Source organism: Herpailurus yagouaroundi, unplaced genomic scaffold (genome assembly GCF_014898765.1).
Source record: "Herpailurus yagouaroundi ecotype Mexico unplaced genomic scaffold, PumYag 67681, whole genome shotgun sequence".
Classification (NCBI taxonomy): Eukaryota; Metazoa; Chordata; class Mammalia; order Carnivora; family Felidae; genus Herpailurus; species Herpailurus yagouaroundi.
The window spans coordinates 2,575,079-2,583,352 of NW_024420481.1; positions in this window are offsets into that span (position 1 = coordinate 2,575,079).

Sequence of the window (8,274 nt, forward strand, 5' to 3'; positions counted from 1 at the left end):
TGCTAGCCCACAACATGGAGTCCATTGGCCCAAACGGAGAGTTAGCTACTAGAGACCAGGCCGTGGGCAAACAGCGAAACGTGGTTGACGCAAGGAAAGAAAGAGGAAGCTGTGTGCTCTGCAGGCTGCCCAGGACTAGGTTGCAGTTTCCTTAGAGTAGCAGTTCTCAGGGGCACCTGAGTGGCTGAGTCCGTTAAGCGTCCGACTTCAGCTCAGGTCATGATGTCACGGTCTGTGAGTTCAAGCCCTGCATCAGGCTCTGTGCTGACAGCTCAGAGCCTGGAGACTCATTCAGATTCTGTGTGTGTGTGTGTGTGTGTGTGTGTGTGTGTGTGTGTGTGTCTACCCCTCCCCCACTCATGCTCTGTGTCTGTCTCAAAAATAAGTAAACATTAAAAAAAATTAAAAAGAAAAGAATAGCGGCTCTCAAACTTGAGCCTGGGTTAGAATCACCTGTTAAACGACAGGTGGCTGGGCCTCACTCCTAGAGTTTCTGATTCAGAAGGTCTGGGAGGGGGCCTGAGAATTTGCATTTCTTATTCATTTATATATTTGAGAAAAAGGGAGAGAGTAAGAGAAAGAGAGAGCATGTGTGTGCACACACGCGGGCAGGGGCAGAGAGAGGGAGAGAGAATCCCAGGTAGACTCTGCCCTGTCACTGTGGAGCCCTTGAACTCACCAACCGTGACATCATGACCTGAGCCGAAACCAAAAGTCAGACACTCAACTGACTGAGCCACCCAGGCGCCCCGAAAATTTGCATTTCTAATGAGATGCCTGCTGTTGCTGATTCTGCTGATCTCAGGAGCCCACTTTGAGAATCACTGTCTTAAAATAAAGAATCCCATCCAGTTCTGGGTATCAGAGTTTCCTTGCTTTTGTTCTTTTCTTCTCAGTAAAAATCCTCTTGAAAAATGCCTACACTGTTCTGGTAGAAGGAAAGGAATTGTCCGTAACTGGTCCAGGAGAGCTAGGGTGAGGAGAGGACCACTGGAAGCCAGGGATGGTGGTGTCAGTGGCTTCCCAGGCTAGAAGGCTGGAAGAAGCCTTGCAGTAGAACAAAGGCCACAACTCAGATGGGAAAGAGTCAAGAGACAGCTGTGATTCCTGAGCCTTTCCCAGCTTGGCTTTTCCCTCACAAGCCTTTTCTTACTTAAGCCTTTTATCCCTTGTGTAACTACTACTATATTTGGGAGGGGGGTGCCAGAAGGACTCACCATATTTTCTTTTTGTCCTTTTCCTACTTTCTTCTTTTACTCTTTGTCATCCACAAGGCCAGTAGGAACTTTTTGGAGAGCCTGAAGCAGCATGCACAGATTATGGCAGCCTGAGTAAAAAGCTTAACAAAATTAGACATCTCTCTTAAAGTAAAATATGTGCTCTGTGCTCTGTATCATGTTACAGCAAATTTGAAAACCAAAGGCTGTATTCCAAGTCACTGCCTGGCAGTTGTCAGTAACTAAGCCTCCGCTACCTGTTAAACACAGTTAATGAAGCAGTCTGTGTTTATAGATTAGAGGATTTGTCTTTGAAAATAGTAACCCAATAGAATAAGAAAGATGGATAGCCTTGTATTTAGATACCTGGATTAGAAATCATCTGTCCCATGAATTCCAAGGAAGCAAAAGAACTTGCGGCCTTACTTACCAAGAATGTATTCTTTCTAGTGCAAATCTTAGGAAACTGAAACACAGATAGGAAACTCTGCTATAATTATAAGAATGTAAGTTTCTTTAGCTCTTGAGGCAGAGACACTTTAGATTAGGGATTCCATATAAGGTGTCTGGGCCTGTTCAGTGCCTTTAAGCTATCAGGTATTTGCCTGTACCAACCTGCACACATTACATGAAAACAGGCCTCCCTCATTCTTTCAGAATTCATGGCTTCTGTCCTGAACCATTCACCCCAGCTTATCTTACACTCATTCCTAACCCTTCCTCAGTCTGTTTTAATTTCTGGCCTCGTGACTCATTTTTCCTCTCACTGCCTTGCCTCACCCCAGGACCTGGCACTTGCTATTACTTCTTCCACTTGAACCTTTTGCAGTCCTTCTTGGCCAATGATCAGATTCTCCACTTGGCTAGGCTGCAGTTGGCATCCTTGGATGAATACCCTAACCTGAGACCAACCTGTTTCTTGGGACATTTACACCGGCCTTCATGGAAGGTACCCTTGCCCAATACACCAAGTCCTGGGAGCAGAACTCAGACGTGAGAGATTTGTGGCTCCTTGATAGTGCTCCCAGGAGGAACAGAAAACAAATGGAAAGGAAAGAATTTGCCCAATCGCTATCTACTGGTAAACCAACTGAATTTTTTATGTTGTCTAAAGTAAAATGAGGAAGAAAAGTGGTGCTTTATAGCATACACTATTTAGTAGTTCCTTTCAGATGTGAAGAATTACTATTTATTTTTCCCTGTTCTTCATATCTACCTGCCCCCAGTAGCCCACCCATCATCAGTTGATTGCCAAGACTTATTAATTCTACCCTCCATAATGTCTCTTGAATCCACCTGAATCTTACCTGAACTGTTTGCAGTTGTGTCCTCATAATTTGGCTCCCTATGGCCAGTGTCTCTTTGTCCCCATCCCATATCCTTCCATACCTCTCATCCCCTGCCAATCCATTTTTCATAATTCCGCCAAAGTAATCTTTCTAAAACACAGATCTGATCACATTACTCCTTCTCTTAACACTTTTCATTCCTGTGTATGTATCAGATTATTATTATCTATGATTCTGGTTTTCTAGAAAACAGAAATTCTGACAGTAGTATTGATCTACTATGGCTGTATTGTGTTTTAGAGTGTTTTCACAGCTATTATATAATCATAAAACATTAATCCTGTGACTCAGCTATTATTTTATCTCTATATTTGAGGAGAGAGTGTAACTTTTATGTATGGTGAATGGTACATAATATGTGGTGGATATTTACAAATTATGTATTGGATCTGTTTGGCTAAGTGAGTAGATTAGGTACTCTTAACAAAAAAGTGGAACTTTCAGTTCCAGAGAATGAATTTGTTAAATCTTATTCGGACGCTGGCAAATCTCAGTTGTTTAGAGCATGTAATTACTGAGGTCAAAGTTGGTGGTTCAATTCCCATTTGTTTAAGTTAGCCTCATTCGGTTTCATGGACATAGTTTGTAACCCTAACCTAAGCCAGCGATTTCACAATTGCAGGTCCCAATGGAACATGGGTAACAGAATATGGATAAATCTACACCGTGATCTACATCCCTGTTACTTGAAAACTCAAATACAATGCTAACTCCTTAGTGTTATAAAGAGCTTTGTATATTCAGTTATACAAAGAAGTTTTAGTAATAATCATCTAGACAAAGGGACAGTATGATTCTCCAAAATGGTACCTTGAGGACCCCAAAGAATGCTTTATAGGTATCTCTTTCCAGTAATAGTTTCCTAATTATACAATTCCTGTCTAATACTGCTAGTGCCATCTCTACTGATGACTTGGGCAATAATTATTAATGTAGCTTCAGATAAATCCAGTAGCAATTACACATACGATTTTCTATGTTTTCTCTTGAATGAATAAAAAAAATATTGTACAGATTATACTAGCTCCCTCATACACAGAGATGTGATGAGCATCAGGCTCAGCCTTATGTACACATGACATTACAAATATGGTAGCGCTGAGGAGACCCCAACTTGAAATTTTCAGGTTCCCTCTTATTTACTCTGGGTTAAGACAAGATTCCATTGTTAAAATGCAGATATCTCCGAAAGGAGTAATAATAAATCATTGTCAGTTATTAGCACCCAGGTATAAATTAATTTATCAGATCCTTTCCATCAAACACTTAACTAAAAGAATTGTGTTAAGGAAGATACCTGACTGGTATATAGTGATAGGAATATAGTGGAGACTAAGGTTCATATTCTCGAAGCTCAGACTTGGGTCAGATCCTGAGGACAGTATAAAGACACAGGATGGGACATTTGGGGATGAAGTAGGAATGTTCCTAGAAGAGAGAAGCAGAACAGTACCAGAAGACAAGCTTCTCTTGCATCCCTGTTTGGCTTTAAGCCAGCAGTAATCAGAATACTTGAGATGTTGTTATATTAACAGCATCCTGTGATGGTTAAGAAACCAAGTTCTGGCATCAGACAGACTTGGATTCAATTTATAGATCTGCCACTTTCTAGCTGTGTGGTCCTAGGCAAATTTCTAATTGTTCCAAGCCTTGATTTTCTGATCTTTAAAGGTAATAATAGTACCTACCTTACAGGGTTGTCTTGAGAATTAAATGAGATAGTTTAGGTAAACTAAATAGCACTTAGTGGAATGTCGGGGACACAGTAAGTGATTAAGAAATGTGAGCTATTACTATATAAATAAAAACTTAAGGGGCACCTGGGTAGCTCAGTTGGTTAAGGGTCTGACTCTTGATTTTGGCTCAGGTCATGATCTCATTATTCATGGGTTCGAGCACACTGTTAGTGCAGAGCCTGCTTGGGATTCTCTCTCTTTTTTGCCCCCTCTCTGTGCCCCTCCTCTGCCTGCTCATGTGCACGCTCTCTCTCTCTCTCTCTCTCTCTCTCTCAAAATAAATAAATAAATAAACGTTAACAATAATTTAAAAATTTGAGGTTGCTTGTTCTCAAGCATATATAATATATTCTTAGCGGCCTACTAGTTTAGTGGATTCAGATTTATGCCATCTCAAAATAAAAACTCTAGCAAGTTTCTTTGATGCTGAAAGAAATAAACCTGAAATAATATAAGAAATAAGCCCAACAAATACATGAGAACAGAAGGGTCCCTGTATTCCAGAAGAGACCCAAAAGCCATACTCTGGACAGATGAAGTCTAATCAAATGTATACAGTTGACAACTGAATTAGTACCATGAGAACTCAGCAGTGTAGAAGGTCAACAGATGGAACAAAGCTAGAAGCAGAAGCACAGATTACCTATTCACATGAAAACTGTGTGTGATCTCTGGTCAACCTGTACAAATAAGATGTAGTTTCCTTCACAAGAACCATTTAGAGGAAGGGAATGAAAGTGCAACTCCTTTTCAAGATAGGAGTTTGAGGGCAAGACATCACTGATGACTAATTCAAAGGTAATGTTTATTATTATTTGTGTAGACTTTTAATTGACAGCTCAGAGCAAATAACATTTGTGTTTGTGTCCTCCTTGGGCCTGAGGACATTTTTCTTGTTCAGAATCCACTGATTTGCTGGTATAAACAAATCTCAAATCACCAAGTCACACCTGTTGCTTTTTTAGGACATAAACAATGAGTTCTTACCTGTGTGACTAAAAGCAGGCCAAAGCACTAGGTTTGATGGAATGTTAAAAAAGTATGACTGTTCACTGTCACCTGCACAATAACCCCTGACAGCCGTTTCCTGCTTGGCAGCATAGGGGAGAATGCTGGGGAGTGTGGGTGATTGACTTGTCATCTTGACTCGTCATTATGACTTGAATAATCCCTTCTGCCTACCTATCCCACTCAAGCAACATTTTCTTTAATTATGAGAGACATAGCGTCAGTAACTGGTTCTAAGGAAAAAGGTCAGAGTTTGCTTCTGCTAGATTCGAGAAATGTGAGTTTTCAAGTCAACGGGATAACAACTAACCTTCGTATGTAGCACCTTACAGCATGTAAAGCACTTTCTCGTACATGATTTCATTTAATTCCTACAACAGATCTGTGAGGTAAGTCATAGTTATTTTTGCTCCTTCTGTGAGGGAACCAAATTTCCATGGTGAAAAGCCTTTCCCCGGATCTCACAGCTAAGTGATGAACATTCCAGCATTGACTCCAAATTCTAGGCTCTTGACATCACAGCTAATCTTGATGAACACTATCCTATCACTGTCTACCAGGGTTCCCTGTCTGACCTCTCCTTCAAATCCCGTTTTCCAATAATCATGAGATGCTACTCATTTTACCCCCCATGATACTTCTCAGATCTATCCACTATTGAGCTTCCTGTCCCCACTTCCATGGCCCTAGCCTGAGCTATCATTGTTTCTCACTTGTATTATTGCAGTAGTCTCCTAACTGGTCTGATCCATCTTACCTGTTGCTGCTAACGTGGGCTATGTAAAGTTATTGACTTTTTAAAAAAGTTTATTTATTTATTTTGAGAGAGTGAGAGAGAGAGCACGAACAGGGGAGAGGCAGAGAAAGAGGGAGAGAGAGAATCCCCAGCAGGCTCTGCCCTGTCAGCCCAGAGCCCAATGCAGGGCCTGAACTCACGAACTGTGAGATCGTGACCTGAGCCGAAATCAAGAGTCGGATGCTTAACTGACTGAGCCACCCAGGTGCCGCTAAAGTGGGCTATTTAAAAGTGCAAATCTGCATACAGAGAAAGACAGATACCATATGTTTTCACTCTTATGTGGGTCCTGAGAAACTTAACAGAAACCCATGGGGGAGGGGAAGGAAAAAAAAAAGAGGTTAGAGTGGGAGAGAGCCAAAGCATAAGAGACTCTTAAAAACTGAGAACAAACTGAGGGTTGATGGGGGGTGGGAGGGAGGGGAGGGTGGGTGATGGGCATTGAGGAGGGCACCTGTTGGGATGAGCACTGGGTGTTGTATGGAAACCAATTTGACAATAAATTTCATATATTGAAAAAATAAATAAATAAATAAAAGTGCAAATCTGGGGGCACCTGGGTGGCTCAGTCGGTTAAGCGTCTCTTGATCTCAGCTCTGGTTTTGATCTCAGGGTTGTGAGTTCAGCCCTGCATTGGGCTCCACGGTGGGCACGAAGCTTACTTAAAAAAATACATAAATGAAAGTGCAAACCTGAACACAACACTCACTTGCTTATAAGTCCATTAATGGCTCTTCAGTGTCTTCAGAATGAGATCCTGATTCCTTAGCATGGCCCTGCCTCATCTCCCTACACACTGTATGCTCTGGCTGGCCATCCTCCTTGAACCTCTTGGGGGCCTATCTTGTTTCTGTGCTTTTCATTCTGTTGGAAAGATTTTTTTCCCTCCTGTTGTCTATTATATAGGAGCAGCCTTTAACAAAGGTATTCAATGGTTTATTGATGTCGTGCTCTCATTCATCTTCATTTAAACTCTTATTGTGGCATTTAATAGGTTTAGCAGTAATTACAGATTTACATGTTCATCTGATCCCCTAGACTCTGAGATAAGGGCCAAAGACTTGTTTTATGAAATACGTACCCAGCCTTCTTGCCTACCACAGCGTTTGGAACATAGTAGGGAGTAAAAAAAAAATGCATATTACATGAAACTCATAAGCAATGATTAATTGTCTGCCATATGCCCAACTCTGTGACACATAGGGAGGGACAGGCCCAAGCCTCGCTGAAGAGAGAATCATGCAGTTTTGCTAAGGAACAACGTATGACATTTTATAATTGAGATATTGTGTGGTATCGACGGCAAGTGTATAGCAGTTCGGAAGAAGATTTGAAACTAGGGAGGTGCCTTTTTCCTTCAGAAACGATGATTACTTATGAAGGGCCGACAGCAATTGAATATTTGCCATCTGGCAACTGTCACAGTACTCCTTGTAAATCAGATTTAATAAACCCAAGTCCTTTTAAAGGTGAAGGTGTTTCGTGTTATCCAGGGAGAAATGTCATCCCTCAGGAGACTGACTCAAGGAAAGTTCTTAGAAACTGAAACCAAATTCCTCTGAGTGTCAGGAGGCAGAATTCTACGTGGCTGGGGTGTGACGTGGTTGGAATCCCTTCTTTAAGAGAATATGCATATCCGTTGTTTTCGTTGAAGAGAAGAAAGCACACTTGCTTTTCATTTAACCCATCAAAGTTTGAATACACCAAGGTGGACATTCGGTGCTGCTTTTCCCAGGTCAGCACTGCCAAGTCTCCCCTTATGCTTAAACAGAATGGGATGCTGGTGGTTTTCCTGCTCGTGGCTTATACTCTCTGTGATAATGTAGCACAACCTGTAGAAATGTTCCTCCCCAATATCAGCTAGCTAGCTCCCTGGGAAGCTACGTTTCTTCCCTCAAAAGTGATTTTGAACAGCCACACGTCCACCACCACAGAGAGCTGAAAGTAGTCGTTTTCCTTTATAAATGTGGGGTCTTAAGTATTTTCCCAGTGAAGTTGAAGTAAATCCGAATTGTGTTTAGAACACGGATGTGCTGTGGAGCTCTTAAATGGGAGATGGCATTCAAGAAAACCAAATCAACGAGTCTTACTGATACTGGCTATTGTAAAGCCCTGTGCTTATTGTTGTGTGGGACATGTGGGAGCATGAACCATGGTTCTTGCTCTTA